Consider the following 19,197-nt stretch of genomic DNA (forward strand, 5'->3'; position numbering starts at 1 on the left):
ACTGCACTTTATTTGCTTGTTTGTTTGCTTATTTGTTTATATGTACGAACCCAAGGAGAAACCAGAGAAAATGCTTTGGAGGACTTGGTCTTTCCTACCATGTGGGTTCCATGAGTCAAATTTAGGTAGTTAGGCTTGGTGGCAACACCTTTACCTACTGAGACATTTTACTGACATTTTATTTCATTTTCAGTTGACCACTTGATTTGGATAAATGACATGCCAATTAACCAAATCTTTCTTTTTCCTTTTCTTTTTCTTTGCCCAGACAGGGTTTCTCTGTGTAAAAGCTCTGTCTGTCCTCGAACTTACTTTGGGACCAGTCCATCCTCGAATTCACAGAGATCCACCTATTTCTGCCTCCCAAGTGCTAAGATTAAAGGCAAGTGTCACCACTGCCTGAATTTATTTTTTTTACTTTTATACTGAGACAGGTGTCTCTCTGTAAAACTCAGGCTGGTTCTTGGATTCAAGAGACCCTTCTGTCTCTGTCTCCTGGATATCTGGAAGTTGAGAAGTATATCACCATGACTGGCTTTTAAATATGGTTTAAAGGAATGATACTTTTTTATTTTCTTCTAAAATATTATATTTTTATAAGAAATTATAAGATGGAAGTGACCTAATTTATTCTTTTTGTTAGATACCAATTCTTTCCCATTAATACAGTAGATTTATTTAAAAATTATATATATATATATATATATATATATATATATATATAAGTTCATATGCATGAACTTTATTTACATCACTTTCCCACTTTCTCCAACAATTAATACACTGCCACAACTACATTTCAAACTCATGGCCTCTTTTCCTTATTATGTATGTGTACATACACACATGAATTAATATAGAAATACAAGTTGCTAGGTTCAGTTAATGTTACTCATATGTATATATTTTTAAGCTGACCATGTGGCATTATATAAGCAAGTAGGGGCTCATACCTGGGGAAGATTGATTCTCAATTTCTCAGTAATCATTAATTGTATGTAGCTCTTCACTTAGGGATGAGACCATGTGATAGTTCAGCCATCCCCATTCTTATCAGATGTTGTGATTATTCAGGTCTTCTTTAGGCTACCATTATGTTGAGATTTCATGGGTGTAGCAATCTTGCCTTATATGGAGAAAACAACCTACAGACTTCTTGCTCCTTTGATTCTAACAATCTTTCTGCCTCCTCTTCCTCAATGTTCCAAAGACTTTTGAATAAAGAGTTGTGCTGCCTGTAGGGTTGGGCAATAGAAAATCATGTACTTTTTGCACTTTAACCATATGTGGCTCTCTGTAAAGGTCTCTATCTAGTACAAAATAAAGCTTCTCTGAAAAGGGATGAGAGTGTTACTTATTTGTGGATATAAGGATAAGTATTTATAATACATTTGGAAATTATGATATATTAGAAAAGTGACTGTGGTAGGTTCTTGTCTATGTTCTATGGCCCCCTAGCCATGGTAAATGGGCTTGGTTTACAGCACACGGCATGAATGTGTCCTATTGAGCAGACCTTAAGTCAAATTATACATTTGTTGGTAACATCCAAGATATATATGCTCATATTGCACCTTTGTGGGTATGTTGCTCTGTTGCTCATTGTTGTTCATAGTCATTATATCTGGGTAGCACTACTACTGATTATTTTTGTCTTTTGCAAACTTGCATGGAAACTTTCTATACTACGAAAACTAGTCAATTTTTCAAGGTTCTGTGTTTGAAGCATGTGGTTTCTTTAGCAGTAAGAACTTACCTTTAAACTCTGGGGTTCAAACCAAGGCTGATGTCAATAATCTATATAGTTCTATGGGGGCTCTTGGGTTCCCCTGATCAACAACTTGAATTGGGATAGCTTCTGAGAACAGTGAAGTTCCACAAAGGATCTTCATCCCATTTTTCCTCTGACAAAATTATTTGAACATTTCTTACTGCTATGGGATACAGAAAAGCTTCAGAAGACTCTAATATGACCTAGAAGGAAGCTGTACCTATCCTTCCAGACTTTAAGTAGTCCATAGAGTCCTAGTGGGTACAGCTAATGGCAGCTAATGACACAGACATCTAGTAGAACACATTATCATTACTTCTTGTCACTTGAGTTAGTGCCAATGTGCTAGGAGCTTCTGGAAAAACACATTCATTCAAGATGCACAGGAGATACACATAGGACTTGAGCATTGTTCTGAGGTTGGATTATTATTACTTGAAATTTTATTAATGAAATACTTTAGCTAATTTTAACACAAGTAAGCCATTTCCTATAAGGATTTTACAAGTCGATGGAGGTTTTTCCTACATCAATTTTATTTCACTCTTAGAAAATCCAGCATTGCAATCCCTTTCTATTTTTTAAGATTTTATTTATTTAGTATACAGTATTCTGCCTGCATGTATGCTTGAATGGAAGAAGAGGGCATAGTTGTGAGACACCATGTGGTTGCTGGGAATTGAACTCAGGACCTCAGGAAGAGCAGTCAGTGCTCTCTTAACTTTGGAGCCATTTTTGTTACTTTAGATTATACAATTAACTCTATATGTTCTTAGTAAGCAACGTTATTATGTTAAAAACGCTAGGTTCTGGGGATATAATTTTAAATAAGATAATAGGTCTGCTTGACAAAATAAGTTATTGTGTACACAAAAAGTCCTAAAATATATTTATACAAATCACTGTATAAACCTTAACTGTGTGTGTGTGTGTGTGTGTGTGTGTGTGTGTGTGTGTGTGTGTGTGTGTGTGTGTGTGTGTGGGGGACAGTAAATAGTTCATACTAAAGAATGAAAATTTGATTTGTGTCATGAAGGCAGAGTGGGACTATTCCAGAAAGGGGAGTGTAACACCTATAGAGTGCATTCCACTTCAAAGGCACTTGCAAAAAATTATCATAGTGGAGAGCAGCAGATTATGGAGACAGCTGAAATTTTCTGAAAGCAGACAGAAGTCTTCCATGATAGATTAAAGGGTTTTACTTCATTCTGTAGGAAATAGAGGAGCCAAATGATAACATGTTCTAAATTATATTGTTTTAAGAGAAAAAATTAATGTTCTCATTTCAAAAGTTGAGCCAAAGAAGAAAGTGACTGGCTAAAGAAAATGGTGAGATGAATAGTAACTCCAAATAAGTAAACTATGGGAAGTGGAGAAGATATTCAATTAGAGATATTGACTGTACATAATATCAAAAATGCTTTGTAACTTATGAAAGTTTTGAATTAAAGTAGGCATTTATTCCAGTTTTTCTCTACCTACTCTATTGTGGCATGTAGTTGTAGGAATTGCTATTCACTCAAGATTTGAAATACAACAGAGTAGGTGGAGAATTTGATCCAATTTAGTAGAATAACTGAGAGCAGATTAGTATTCCTTCTCAGGCAGCCATATGGTTGTCATAAGACAAGATTATCTGTTTAAGGAGTACTAGATAGTCACTAAGGTGACTTGGGAGAAGAAGAAATTATTATAAAATCCCACATGCTTTCTGTCAGTCATTTTTTCCTCAAGGAAATTTTCAAATGTTTTGTAAGTAAAAGGTGAGATAATCTGAACAGAAGGCTATAGGTAAAACATAAACAATAGATACAAATTTTCAGTTAGTCTCCTAGGGCCAGAGAAAGAACCTACATTGTTCATGGATGCCAAATCAGGCTGGATTTAAGAGGTATAAACCCCTGCATGCATGAAAATCTTGAATAAAAAGGTGAACCAGATTCTCTAAGATTTATATTCTAGGTATTTCCTAAATCCATAAGATATGCAAGACTAGAGACCAAGAAAGACAACAATAAATATCCGAGGAATAGTATTGGGTATTCAGCATTCCCAGAAAACTAGAATGAACAAAATTATAGCTCCAGGTTTGTAAGAACCAGGAACCCTAGAAAATATGCCAGGCTACCACCAACAATATCTGGAGAGCATGTACATAGACATGGGGTGAAACAACATGACTCAGAACAATCTAAGAACTGTAATATAAATTCAAGTCAGCTTAGGTTCCAATTTGATGAAGGTATTCTATTTCTATTTCATATGCCTGAAAGTATAGAATGTGAATTTTATACACATTCTATAAAATTCAACAGGATCCAGAGCCTCTATAAATTTTCACTTATAATACATGCATTCAGCCTTAGTAGATTATTACATACACCAATAAGTATGTTAAAGAGAAAAGGCTACAGAAATAGATTCATGAATGCCCCCATTTTTTAATTCTTAGGCACATATATGATAATAATGATGGTTAATATACTCAAATTATACATGACATAATAAAGGAAGAATTTGTAAGTAAAATAAAACTGAAAATTAAGTAATTAATACAAATAACCACCAAGGTTTAATGGCAAGTTAGATTTGACAATACACAAACATTCAGGATGCAAGACTATGAGAATAGAGGATGTACAGAGAATGAGAAAGGGAAGAAAGAGAGGAGATAAAGTAATCACAAAAGATAAGAAGCAAAATGTGAAGACATAATGGTATAGACATCTTCAAAATGAATTGACATGAAATCAATGACTTAAACAAAAGCCCACATCCAGGTTTGGTGGGCACAGACCTCAATCTAAATATTTATGAGAATCGAACAATAAGATTCAACACTTGTTTGGACTACAGAGTATACTTGAGGCTAATCTGGACAGTTTAGTGAGACATTATCTCAAAAGAAAAGATGAAGTATAGCTGGGCAAGGACCTTATATGCAATGTCTTATGCTCAATTCCTAGAACTGGAGAACAAAAAGAACAGATGTCTTTAAATCCTAGACAAATGAGTTGGGGAGAAAACCACACATACATGTGCATATTACAGTTCAATGTCTGAAAATAAAGCCAAAAGAAAAACACTTAGAAAAAACTCCACACAAACAATGATACTGATAAATGACAAATAATTAAAGCAAGAATACAGTTAACAACCACCACTAATTTGTTTAAGCAAATCACAGTGGAATATCAAATCATTATCAAATTGCTCTCATAAAACAACTGAGAAGTAAAATGAATATTAATCCCAGATAAATGTACAGATTTAATTTATTGCTGGGCTTGGTGACATATACTTGTCCTCCTATCACCCAGGAGACTGAGGCAGAAGGATCTTGAGTTAAAGGATATAAACTTTCAGTTAAACTGCTGGAAGCCCTTCCAGTTTCTTTGCAAATGTGTGTGTAGGGGGGTGTACTCATGCACGTGTATAGTACATGCATATAGAGGACAGGGGAAGAAATTGGGTATTGTTTCTCAATTGATTTCTACCTTTTTTGTTTATTTATTTATCTGAGATAGGGACACTCATTGAACCAGATCTTATCAATTTGGCTAGATTGTCTTGCCAGCAAGCCTCAGGGAGTCTCTCCTTATACACTGTTAAGATTAAGAGCACATCCCACAATATCTGCCATTTTTACATGTGTTCTAAGTATAGAGCTTAAGTCTTCATGCTTAGGAAGCAAACACTTAACTAACTTATTTCCCTGACCCTTCTCAGATTTGCTGATATTGAGACAGCATGTATTATTCGGCCTTAGTTTTAGGTCATGGGCTATACTTGATCCCTTAGTGCCATCAAATTAACTTAAGCTTGAGGATACTATTATTACATTTATGGTGTAAGATAAGTGTCTCCCTAGGAAAGTAAAGAAACAAGTTACCAGAGAAGGACCACAGGATGAGGTGTTATAAAATGTATTAACATAACGATTGGTTTCAAAAAGTGTAAAGATGTGGTTTACATTGGTATTAAGGCTATGTGTCTTAAATGATTAAAAAATTATGCACTGGGATCATTGCTGAAACAGAGGGAGTGTTTAAGTGCCAGAGGTGATGAATGACTACAAGGAAACAGCATCTTCTGGACATGGCAGGACACATATGAACTCATGGCATCAATATTTGTAGAGGAAACATCAGTTACCTTGATTTATGTTTGTGGACACTAGTAAGGCAAGAAACTTTTACAGTTCCTTAGTCCAGAGAGGATATATGTATTTCCTTAGGCTGCTATAATAAAGTACTACAAGCTCAGTGGCTTAAAATAATATTTTTTTTTCTGTCTGGGTTCTAGGGCCTCCTCATTTGAAATAAACATGTTTGTTCCGAGGTTTCTTTGGGCTGGGCCTTTCTTGTTCTTTTAGATCTGATAGTTCCAAGTGTCTGGATATGTCATAGTTTGCCTCCATTCACTGTTGTATCTTCAAGTGTTCTTTTCATTCGCTCTGTGTCTTTAAACAGCTGTCTTCAGGAAAAGGCACTGGTCATATTTATGCAAAAGCAGCTCTTCTCCACTATGACCTCATCATATTTAATGATATCTTTAATGATCTTATTTCTAAACCAAGTCCTGTTTTGACATAGTAGGGATAAAGTCATTAACATAGCCTTGAGGACACAAATCAATGAATGGCAGATGATACATCTTCAGTAATGGTCAATGACTTGGAAATGTAGACAGATAGTTCCAACTGTCTGTAAGGGCATCCAGTGATTGCAGGAAGTTCAGTTGCATGTGTACCTTACTGGGTCTCCTTTTGTCATAGATTTTCATTAATAGACAAAACAAACCAGTCTTCACCAAGTGCAATAATATATAAAGTAGCCATGTCGTCTGTAAAGTATATACAACTGTCATTATTCTTTACTGGTTTCATCCCATGAGGGTCCTAAGTAATCAAGCAATGGAAAAAGCAAAGAGAAATGACTTCTTTCAACTTCATGTCAAGGGACAAAGAGAAAAGGAAGGTGCACTACTGCAGGTATATGTTCCAGATAGCCAGATTTCATTCTACCTTGTGTGTGGGGGAGGGGGCTGGCTTAATAGTCATACCAACCTTACATGGGACTGCTTCTATAAGAGAAAATAGAATCAGCATCTGATTACAAATGTTAGGAGGCTCTGAATCTGTGTGCTTCGATTTCTATGTAAGGTAAATATGGAACTTGAAGTTACAGTGGTGATCAAAGCAACTATTGCCAGACAGCTGGTTTCCCAACATTCAAGCACAGGACTGGGTGTCAATTTCTTATATCACAATTCCAGGAACAACTTATGAAGTATGAGAATGAATTGCTAAGACTACTAAAATGGAGGGGTCTTTGCAGGCTTAAATGGTAGTCCTTGCTATAATATAATTGGAACATACAGAAACCTATAGTTAGAAAAGCCACAAGATAATGGGTTTCTGTTAACTCTGTTAGTGCTGAGAGGAGAAATAGCCAATTTGATGGCATGGAGGTGGCAGGTATTAGAAATGTAGCCCAAGTTTTGGTACATAGAAACCATTTCACTACTGAATTATATAGCATTACCCTCAGCCTTTTAAGGCAGAGTTTTGCTGTGTAGAGTAGACTAAACTGAGACTTGTTATGTAGCCCAGGCTGGCCTCATACTCATGATCCAAATACTTGAATATTGAGATTACATTCATATTCCATTATACCTAGTAATAGCAGTTTTTTGATAGTATTAGTGATGGAGCAGCCTTTTGCTTACTGAATAACTGTTAAGAATTTCATTTGTAGAGTCAGTAATTTCAGTCTTTTATGTGAAGATGTTTATGGAAGTCACTACAGAATTAGGAAACATTATTTTAACATGAGATGGCTTTCATATTTCCAGATATCTAAAATGGATTTATTAGAATATTAAATGGAGAAACAATAAACAGAACCATTCTTTTATTATTAAAGTCTTATAGAGTAAGTTTCTATCCTTAAAGATACACTTTTTTTATATACTAGATTTTTATAAATTTTCTCCATTTTTATTTAAATTAGAAACAAGATTATTTTACATGTCACTCCCAGTTCCCTCTCCCTCCCCTGCTCCACTGCCCCAAACTAGCAGCCAACCTATCCCAAACCCTTTCTGCACCCAGGGAGAGTGAGGTCTTCAATAGGGGGTCTTCAGAGTCTGTCATATCCTTTGTGATAAGGCCTAGGCCTTCCCCCCGTGTGTCTAGGCACAGGGAGTATCGCTCTATGTGAAATGGGCTCCCAAAGCCCATTCCTATTCTAGGGATAAATACTGATCTACTACAAGAGGCCCCATAGATTTTGCAGGCCTCCTCACTGACGACTACATTCATGGGGTCTCGATCAGTTTCATGCTGGTTTCCCAGTGATCAGCCTGGGAGCTAAGAGCTCCCACTTGTTCAGGTCAGCTGTTTCTGTGAGTATCACCAACTTGATCTTGACCCCTTTGCTCATCACTCCTCCTTCTCTGCAACTGGATTCCAGTTCAGTTCAGTGTTTAGCTGTGGGTATCTGCTTCTATATCCATCAGCTGCTGGATGAAGTCTCTAGGATGGCATATAAGTTAGTTATCAATCTCATTATCAGGGGAGGGCATTTAAGGTAGACTCTCCACTGTTGCTTAGATGGTTAGATGGAGTCATCCTTGTAAATCTCTGAATATTTCCCTAGTGCCTAATTTCTCTTTAAACCTATATTGGCTTTCTGTCTCTCTCTGATGGTATCTCTTATTTAGCTCTTCTCTATTCTTCACCCTACACAACCTTCATGCTCCCTTATATCCTGCTCACCTCTCCACTTCTCCCCTTCTTATTCTCCTAGTTCCCCAAGCTCACAATTTGCTCAGGATATCTTGTCCCTTTCCCCTTCTCCAAGGGAACAAATATATCTTCTTTAGAGTCCTCCTTGTTGCCTACCTTCTCTGGTGGTGTGGACTGTAGTTTGGAAATCCTTTGCTCTATGGGTAAAATCCACATATGAGTTAGTAAATACCATGTTTGTCTTTTTGTGACTGGGTTTCCTCCTTGCTCAGAATGTTTTCTCCTAGTTCCATCCATTTGCCTATGAATTTCAAGATTCCATAGGTTTTTCCCACTGAGTAGTACTCCATTGTGTAAATGTACCACATTTTCTCTATCCATTATTCAGTTAAGGGGCATAAAGGTTGCTTCCAGGTTCTGGCTATTAAAAATAATGCTGCTATGAACATAGTTTAACAGATGTCCTTTGTGTATGAATGCACATGTTTTGGGTATATGCCTAAGAGTGGAATTTCTGGATATTGTGCTAGATGGATTCCCATTTTCCTGATGAATGGCCATACTGATTTCCAAAATGGCTGTACAAGTTGGTACACTCACAAGCAATGGAGGAGTGTTCCCATTTCTTCACATCCTCTTGAACATAAATTATCATTGGTGTTTTTGATTTTAGCCATTCTGACTGGAATAAGACGGTATCTCAGAGTTGTTTTGATTTGCATTTCCCTAAAGGCCAAAGATGTTGAGCACTTTCTTATGTATTTTTCAGCCATTTTAAATTCCTCTGTTGAGTATTCTCTATTTAGTTCTGTACCCCACTTTTTAATTGGATTATTTGGTGTTTTGGAAACTAGCTTCTTGAGGTCTTTGTAAATTTTGGATATCAGCCCTCTGTCGGATATGGGGTTGGTAAATATCTTTTTGCACTCGGTGGGCTGCCATTTTGTCTAGTTGAATGTGTCATTTGCCTTACAGAAGCTTATCAGGTTCAGGATGTCCAATTTATTAATTGTCGATTTCAGTTTCTGTGCTACAGGTATAATGTTCAGGAAGCTGTTTCCTGTGCCAATCCATTCAAGTGTACTTCCCACTTTCTCTTCTAAGAGGTTCAGTGTGGCTGGATTTATGTTGAGGTCTTTCATCCATTTGGACATAAGTTTTGTGCATGGCAATAGACATGGATCTATCTGTAGTCTTCTACATGCCAGCATCCAGTTATGCCAGCACCATTTGTTGAAGATGCTTTCTTTATTCCATTGTATATTTTTAGCTTCTTTGTAAAAAATAAAATGTTCCTAGGTTTGTGGGTTAGTATCAGGGTTTTCAATTTGATTCCATTGGTCTACCTGTCTATTTTTGTTCCAATACCAAGCTGTTTTCAGGATGTAGCTTTATAATAGAGTTTGAAGTCAGGGATGGTGATGCCTCTGGATGTTCTTTTATTGTACAGGGTTATTTTTGGCTATCCTGTGTCTTTTGTTTCTCCATATAGAGTTGAGTATTTTACTTTCAAGTTCTGTGAATAATTGTGTTGGGATTTTGATGGGAATTGCATGGAATCTGTAGATTGCTTTTGGCAAGATTGCCATTTTTATTATGTTGATCCTACCTATCCAAGAGCATGGGAGATCTTTCCATTTTCTGGTATCTTCTTTAATTTCTTTCTTTAAAGACTCAAAGTTCTTGCTATATGGGTCTTTCATTTGTTTGGTTAGTGTTACTCAAGATATTTTATATTGTTTGTGGCTATTGTAAAGGGTGATGTTACTCTGTTTTCTTCTTTACCCCTCTTATTGTCTGTATATAGTAGGGCTAATGATTTTTGAGTTAATCTTGTTTCCTTGCCAATTTGCTGAATGTGTTTATCCCTGGTAGAGTTTTTCATGTCACTTATGTTAAACTATTATATCATCTGCAAACAGTGAAATTTTGACTTCTTCCTTTCCAATTTGTATCCCCTTGATCTCCTTTTGTTTTTTTTATTGCTCTAACTAGCACTTCAAGTATAATATTGAAGAGATATGGAGACAGTGGACAGCCTTGTCTTATTCCTGAATTTAGAGAAGTAGACTTGAGTTTCTCTCCATTTATTTTGATGTTGGCTGTTGGTTTACTGTATATTGTTTTTATTATGATAAGGTATGTTCTTGTTATTCCTGATCTCTTCAGGACCTTTATCATGAAGTGGGGTTGGATTTTGTCAAAGGCTTTTTCAGCATCTAGTGAGTTAATCTTGTGGTTTTTCTTTTTCTGTTTGTTTATATGGTGGACTACATTGAAAGATTTTCCTATGTTGAACCAACCCTGCATCCTGGGGTGAAACCTACTTGATCATGGTGGTTGATTTTTTCTGATATGTTCTTGGATTAGGTTTGCCAGTATTTTATTGAGTATTTTTGTCTCAATGTTTATGAGGGATATTGGTCTGTAGTGGTTCTCTTTTTTAGTTGTGCCTTTGTGTGGCTTAGGTACCAAGGTTACTATAGCCTCATAAAGAGTTTGGCAATGAACCGTCTGCTTCCATTGTGTGGAACAATTTGAGGAGTATTGGTATTAGCTCTTATTTTTATTTCTGGTAGAATTCTGCACTGAAGCCATCTTGCCCTGGATGTTTTTTGCTTGGGAGACTTTTGATGACTGCTTCTATTTCCTTAGGCATTATAGAACTGTTTAAGTTGCTTATCTGTTCTTGATTCAATTTTGGTAACTAATAGCTGTCCAGAAAATTGTCCATTTCTTTAAAATTTTCCAGTTTTGTAAAGTTCAGTTTTAAAAAGTATGACCTGAAGATTCTCTGGATTTCCTCAGTGTCTGTTGTTATGTCCCCCTTTCCCTTTGTGATTTTGTTAATTTGCATGTTCTCTCTCTGCCTTTTGGTTAGTTTGGATAAAGGTTTGTCTATCTTGTTGATTTTCTCAAAGAACCAACTCTTTGTTACATTGATTCTTTGAATTGTTTTCATTGTTTTTACTTTATTGATTTCTGCCCTCAGTTTGATTATTTCCTGGGATCTACTCCTCTGGGGTAAATTTGCTTCCATTTGTTCTAGAGCTTTCATTTGTGATGTCAACTCTCTGGTGTTACTATTCTCTAGTTTCTTCATGCGAGTCCTTAGAGCTATGAAATTTCTTCTTAGTACTGCTTGCCAAGCGTCCCATAAGTTTGGGCATATTGTGTATTCATTTTCATTGATTTCTAGGAAGACTTTAATTTCTTTTTTCATTTCTTCGTTGACCCAGGAATGGTGCAATTGTGCCTTGTTCAATTTCTATGAGTTGGTAGGTTTTCTGCAATTTTTGTTGTTCTTGAATTTTAACTTTAAAGCATGGTGGTCTGATAAGACACAGGGGTTATTCCAATGTTTTGCACCTGTTGAGGTTTGCTATGTTGCCATTATGTGGTCAATTTTAGAGAAGATTCCATGTGGTGCTGAAAAGAAGGTATATTCTTTTGTGTTTGGATGGAATCTTATATAGATGTCTGTTAATCCCAATTGGGTCATAACTTCTGTTAGTTCCTTTGTTTCTTAAGTTTCTGTCTGGTGTTCCTGTCCAGTGTTGAGCTTGGGGTGTTGATGTCTCCCACTATAACTGTGTGAATTCTTATTTGTGATTTGAGTTTTAATGATGTTTCTTTTAAAAACGTTGGTGCTTTTGTATTTGGAGCATAGATGTTTAGAATTGAGACTTCTTCTTGATGAATTTTTCCTGTCATAAATATGAAATGACCTTCTTCATCTCTTTTGATTGATTTTAGTTAGATGTCTAATTTGTTAGATTATAGAATAGCTACCTCAGATTGTTTCTTGGGTCCCTTTGCTTGGAATATCTTATTCCAACCAATTACTCTGAGGTAATGTCTGTCTTTGAAGTTGAGGTATGTTTCTTGCATGCAGCAGAAGGATGGATTATGTCTTTGTATCCATTCTGTTAGCCTATGTCTTTTTATAGGCAAGTTAAGACCATTAATATTGAGGTAAATTAAGGACCATTGAGTGCTTTTTCTTGTTTGTTTTAGATTTGTTGGTGGTGGTTTTATTATGTGTGGATTTCCCCCTTTATATTTTAGTGTTTGATAAAGTAGGATTATCTATTGCCTATGTTTTATTCAGAGTATTTATCTTCTCTGGGTTATGGTTTTACTTCTAATAATTTATGTATTGCTGGATTAGTGGTTACTTATTGTTTAAATCTGGTTTTGTCATGGAATATCTTGTTTTGTCCATCTATAATGATTGAAAGCTTTGCTTGGTATAGTAGTCTGGGCTGGCATCTGTGTTCTCTTAGTGTTGGTAGAATATCTATGAAGGTCCATCTGGCTTTCAGAGTTTCCATGGAGAAGTTAGGTGTAATTCAGATAGGTTTGCCTTTATATGATACTTGGCGTTTTTCCTTTGTTGCTCTTAATATTCTTTCTTCATTCTGTATGTTTGGTGTTTTAATTATTATGTGACCAGGGGACTTTTTTGTGGTTCATTCTATTTGGTGTTCTGTAGCTTCTTGTACTTTCATTGGTGTGTCTTTCTTTAGGTTGGGAAAGTTTTCTTCTATGATTTTGTTGAATATGCTTTCTGAACCTTTGAGTTGGGTTTCTTCTCATTCTTCTATACGTATTAACCTTAGGTTTGGTCTTTTAATGGTGTCCCCTATTTCCTGGATATTTTGTGTTCAGGATTTGTTGGAATTAATATTTTCGTTGGGTGATTAATCTATTTCCTCTAGTTTACCTTCAGTATCTGAGGTTCTGTCTTCCATCCCTTGTATTCTGTTGGTTATGCCAGCATCTGTGGTTCCAGATTGTTTACTCAGCTTTTCCACTTCCAGCATTCCCTCAGTTTGTTTTTTCTTTATTGTCTCTATTTCAGTTTTCAGGTCTTGAACTGTCTAAGTTGTTTCCTTCAGATGTTTGATTGTATTTTCTTGGGTTTCCCTAAAAGATTTGTTGATTTATTGCATCTTTTGGTTTGTCTTTTCTTCTATTTCTCTGAAGGATTTCCTTATTTCCTGTCTTAGGGTCTCTATTATCTGCATGAAGTTGTTTTTAAGGTTGCTCTCTTCTGCTTCATCTGTGTTGGGATGTTCAGTTCTTGCTGGGGTAGAGTCCCTAGACTCTGGTGGCATCATATTGTTTTTTCTGTTGTTGGATGTGTTCTTCTATTTTCCTCTTCCCATCTTTTCTTCCAGTGGGTGTAGGTGGTATCTCTTCCTTTCCTGGGATGTACAATTCCAAGGTTCTCTTCAGGTGTGTGCAAGAGAGTCTGATACTATGATTTGTCTCAATGTGGGTGCAGGCAGGTCTGAGGTACTCCCTCTCCACTTGGGTGGGAGAGGGATTAGCACAGAGATGTCAGAAGACTCTGGGTTGCTTGGTTCTCAGGGGCTGAGTTGACCTGCCTGCAGACCCCAGGACAGGAGTTCTCAGAGTGGACCTGTAGAAATTGGGCACAAGGCAGGGGCGGAAGCAGCTCACCTCTGCCCTGAGTGGGGGTGGGAGTAGCCCAGAGATCTCAGCAGACTAAGGGTTGCTTGGTTCTCAGGGGCTGAGTCAACCTGCCTCAAATATACTCTTTCAATTTTATTTTAAGCATAGCAATTTTAACTGGACAATGTCAATCTAGTTCATAAGTGCCCAACTTACACTTAAGTTTTGATTTGTTACTCACTGAGATAGAACTTTCCTGATCTCTACAGGATTATTTTAGGGTAGTAAATTCTATGAACATGAGGAATTTAGGCAAGTTAGTATTTCAGATGATGAAAATGGAACTCATACCTAGATGATCAGTTATAGTAACATTAGCCAATGTGTGACTTCATTTGTTTCATTTTCTTCTGGTTTACTCATTTGATGAGGAATAGATTCCCATCCATGAGTTATGAGTATGCCTGAAGACGTGGTAACACTTAATATTGCTTTGTTGAAATGGAATGAAGGTGAGAAATGTACTTCACAAAATAACCCAGCCAGTCACAGTGCACACAAGCTAGAAAATATTAATCCCAAGAAGGTTAGAAAGAATATCTAAACTCGCTGTAATATATTACTTAATGTGCTATTTCTCACAAAAAGCTAGGAGCCATGGAAAGAAACAGCAATGCTGGATAAGAGCAGCCACAGCACAAAAGCAAAACACTAGGTGACAGACAGATACTGCAGATAGCAACCAGCTGAGAAGTTTATCAGTGAAAACCCACAGAGTCCCGAATCTAACTTAAGATAATGGAAACAGAAGAGCAAGTAAATCTAAAGTAATCATCAATTTTGAAGTAATAAAGAAGCAGAGACTCATAAATATGAAGACCTACAAGAAAATTCAAGTGAATAAAAACAACAGAAAATTTGGTTTTTCAAGTAAATAGAATATCCAAATTATTCATAACACTGATGAAAGAGATAAGGTTTATGTTACTGTAAAGAAATGAATCATAAAGTCATGACATAGTCATATGAAGAAAAATTAGATAACTTAGATTAAATAGATAAATTGCTAGAAAGTGTTATTATTGAAATGTGACTCAAGTAGAAACAGACAATGAGTAAAGATGTAACAATGAGAAGAGTGATTGAATTTGCAACCCCACATACTGCTACACACATAATATTTAGGGAATTATTATATCAATTATCCACATGCTTTTCAAAGAAACTGATGAAAAAGAATACAATCAGCTGAGGCATGCTTGACTCTTGGTCCAAATCAAACTATCCAAAGAAAACTATCAATGATTTCCATAAAATAGATATTAACCTAATCTGCTGACACATGAGGACAATTACACATCGTGATCAAATGAGACTTATATACCAGGATTTCAGCCTTAATTTAACATCTGAACAGTTATCATGTAATGAGGGAAAATGTATACTGCTGTCGTAACAGATGTAGAAAAAGCACCTGGTAAAATATAACATCCTTTCATGATAAAAACTCAAAACCTAGGAATCAAAGGAACTTCCCAATTATCCTAGAGTAATTATATTTAAACAAACAAACACAAAACAAGAAACAGTGCTAATAAAGTCAGTAACATAGAGTGGATACTTTGGTCTCTTGTGTTGAATAAGTGAAGGACAGCCATTCCTTCCATGTCTATTCAACACTTTACTGTACTGTCCTAGACAATTAGTCAAGAAAAGGGAAACTACATAAGCAGGTTTCCAAGTGGAAAAAATATCATTATTTTTTATATATCACAAATATCTATCACTATATCTAGTCACAGGTATCATGATTACATATATAGAAAACCCTAAAGTATGAAAAGAAATGATAATTTTAGCAAAGTTATAGAATAAAAAGGCTGCATAAAAATGTAATTGTATTTCTGTCCGCTATTATGAACAACTGAAAATGAAGTTAAGAAACTACTCAGAGTATTAAAAGAAATAAAATGCTTAAGAAAAATATAACCAAAGAAGTACATTATTTTCAGCCTCAAAATTGTATAAAACATTTCAAAGAAATGCATGAAGATTGATCATACTCTTCAGAATACCCATGTTCATGGACTTGAGGACTTAATATTTTTGCATGGCAATACTATCCAAATTGACTACAGAATTTATGTAAACTCTGTTAGATCCCTGGTTGACATCTGTAAATAATTGTCAAACTGGTTCCAAAATTCATCAGGAATTTAGGAAGACTAAGAATATCCTACTATTGAAAATGAGAAAATAATATTCTTTATGATTTTGAAACTTACTATAAAGAATATGTTAGTCAAATGTGTGACAGTGGCAGAATATTTAGGCATATCACTCATATGTGCAACATCTATTTTCCACAAAAGAAAAATAACACTGTTGGACAACTGTTCATATACACAGAATATCTAAGCCATATTTACAATATGGCAGCCAAATAGTGCCCCACATTTGTGTGAAATCCTTAAAACAGTACAGGTATTCAGAAAAGAAGAAATATATAGTAGAGATAAAATCAATATAGAAAATAGAAGAAAAACTTGAAAAATATATTTTTGTATTCCAACCAATATGATAAAGCAGATAAAATAGGATGTATTCATGTCATAAGAACAATGCAAAATAATAAAGAAGCATTAAAAGAATAAAAGGTTTCTTGGAATGAACATGTGGCTTTCATATAAAAACCAATCAATGGAAAGGTCAGATGATAAATTTTAGTGCATCTGTCAGAAAGAAAACTAAAATAAAGCAATAAGAACAGAAACCATAAAGAAAATTGGAATATAAATACAAGAGCTACCAAGGTATACACTCTGGCAACATTGATTCTGAATTAAGAGAACAAGAAGAAGAAAAAATGTACTTAAAAAAAATCCCAGAACTGAGTAGAATTTAATTTCAAATTAAAGGCCTTGCTTGGGGGAGGGAGCACAGAAACAGAAAGAGAAAAGTAAGAAGAGGTGAAGGAGGAGGTGGGGAGACGTGGGGAAGGGAAGGCAGGGAGAAGGGAAAAATAGGATAGGGGGAGAAAGGAGGGGGTATGTAGGCCAGGAGACAATCAAAATCTAAATTACCACCAGAGTGTCTATGACATGAAATCAAGTCCCTTCAAACTCTTATAAGAAAATATATTAATCAAATATGAGATTAAGCCAGATGTATTTTCAGAAATAAATAGATCTCCGTAACATATTTTATCATCCCTTTTCTGGAAGCTATTGGGTGATTTGCTCCATTGAAATGAGATGTGTTAATGTACTGAGATAATATCTATGCTTTTATCAATCAGGTTTTACATGAAGTAGATAAATGAATAACTGAGGTTATTTTTAACCCTATGATAGACAAAATACTGTAAAGAATCATAGCAGTAGATGGTGAAGCAGCAAATAGTATTTACATATTTAAATCAAGATAAACACTGAGGTGAGTATTGTTAACCTATAATCATGACATATCTATACTGAGAAAAAATGGAAATGGGATTTGAATGTGTATTAAGGAGTGGTTGTAGATAAAATACATTTATGATAACTAAATTATTATTATTATAATTTATAACTAAATTGTCAACCACATAGAAATAAGAAATCAAAGGCCTTCATTATAAGTATATTCTTTAGAAATATGAAACTAAATACTGGAAGATACAGGCAAAGGGCATTAACAAATTTATTGCAAAGAAGCAGAAAATGGAAAATGGAAGTAAAACAAGATACTTCTGTTTCAGTTATAGTTCTTCTAGTATTTAACTTTGTAAACTAAGTTAGTTTTTTACTTCAATTAAAGGAATGATGACATACTTACAAGACCAGGGTGAGGCATGCATAGAGTGTGCCCAAAAAACGGAACCCAAATTCTGGGCAAGAAGCTCAAAAATAGACATTGTAACACTTTTAGGAAGCTGCATGCCCTTCTGCAATAGTTAGGTAGGCCCTAGGTTTCTCAAGATCCTGCCTTTGAGTTTTCAACCTGTAATTGCTGACTCACTCTCTACCTTCAGTTAGAATCCATTTAATATATGGATATAGATATATGTATATTTGTCTTCTGCCAGACATTTCTTCTTAGCTCCAGACCTATACTTTTAAAATTGCCACTGAACAAATGCACGCACACATCTCATAGGCAACCCAAACTCAGGGTTCAACTTAAGGTTGAATTTCTTTCCCTCCTAAGATTGATCCATCAGCTTTGAACACTTGCAGGCTCTAGAAAATGTCAATACGCTTTGCTGCCCTTCACCCTCTATGCAAACTGCATTTTGCATCGCATTCGACTACTACCTTGAAGGCCAGTCAGTTTGTGTGGAGTGTATATAGGGGAAAGGTGGCAGGCTTTTAGTAGAAGGTAAGGATTCTCTGACTTTCGAAATACAGGTGAATTTATTTTGATTAATACAATATGTGCTTTCATTTAAAAAGGAAAAAAATGAGCATGAGACATTTGGAGACATTGTAAGGCCTTAGTTTACAAAACATATTGAATGAAATGTTAAGTGTTGCAATTGATCCTGAAACTCATAATGTAATTCATGAAAGCTTTTGACTGAAGGTAAGCATAGCAGAGGGGTGTGTGCACCGTCAAATGTACATCTTAGAAAAATTACTCTGATGTTGTTGGGCTTGTGGAAATTTGCAGTGTTAAGGCAAGATCAAGTCAATTTTACATAGTGTACATCTCAAAGTGGGGGACAGAAATATGAAGCGAAAAAGTAGTTGGTTGGGTAGGAGCAGCAAAGTCCAAGGTGGATTTGAAATCTTTTGTGACCTAGTCATTGTTGGTGTTGGAAGCCATTGATTTAAAGTTTCTGTATGTTGGTGGCTCTCTGAAATTGTTTTATATTAATTTTTCTGAATTCTACGAGGCTTTTATATTTCAAGATCTGTATTTTTCAACCATTGTCTTGCCTTATTGCTTCAAATGGATAATAATTCTTCAAAGAGATAGTAAGCATTCTGTTTTATACAAGTTTCTCAATATTATCACTTTCTTATATTTTTACATTTTATTTCATCTACAAATTATTTTCCTACATGCTGTAAGGATGAGTCTTATTTATGTATTTTGTAACTTACTACTAACATACACCATCTATGCCATTCTCTTATGCCATGTAGTAACCTTCCCTTAAACAGATATTTTGTTTAAATATTACTATCACATATTGTTTTCATGTATGGAACACATCCATATGGTTTATGGACTTCCAATTCTGTTCTAAGTATCTTTATTTCTATTTGTC

The sequence above is a fragment of the Cricetulus griseus genome, chromosome X, assembly GCF_003668045.3.
Source record: "Cricetulus griseus strain 17A/GY chromosome X, alternate assembly CriGri-PICRH-1.0, whole genome shotgun sequence".
NCBI classification, from domain to species: Eukaryota; Metazoa; Chordata; class Mammalia; order Rodentia; family Cricetidae; genus Cricetulus; species Cricetulus griseus.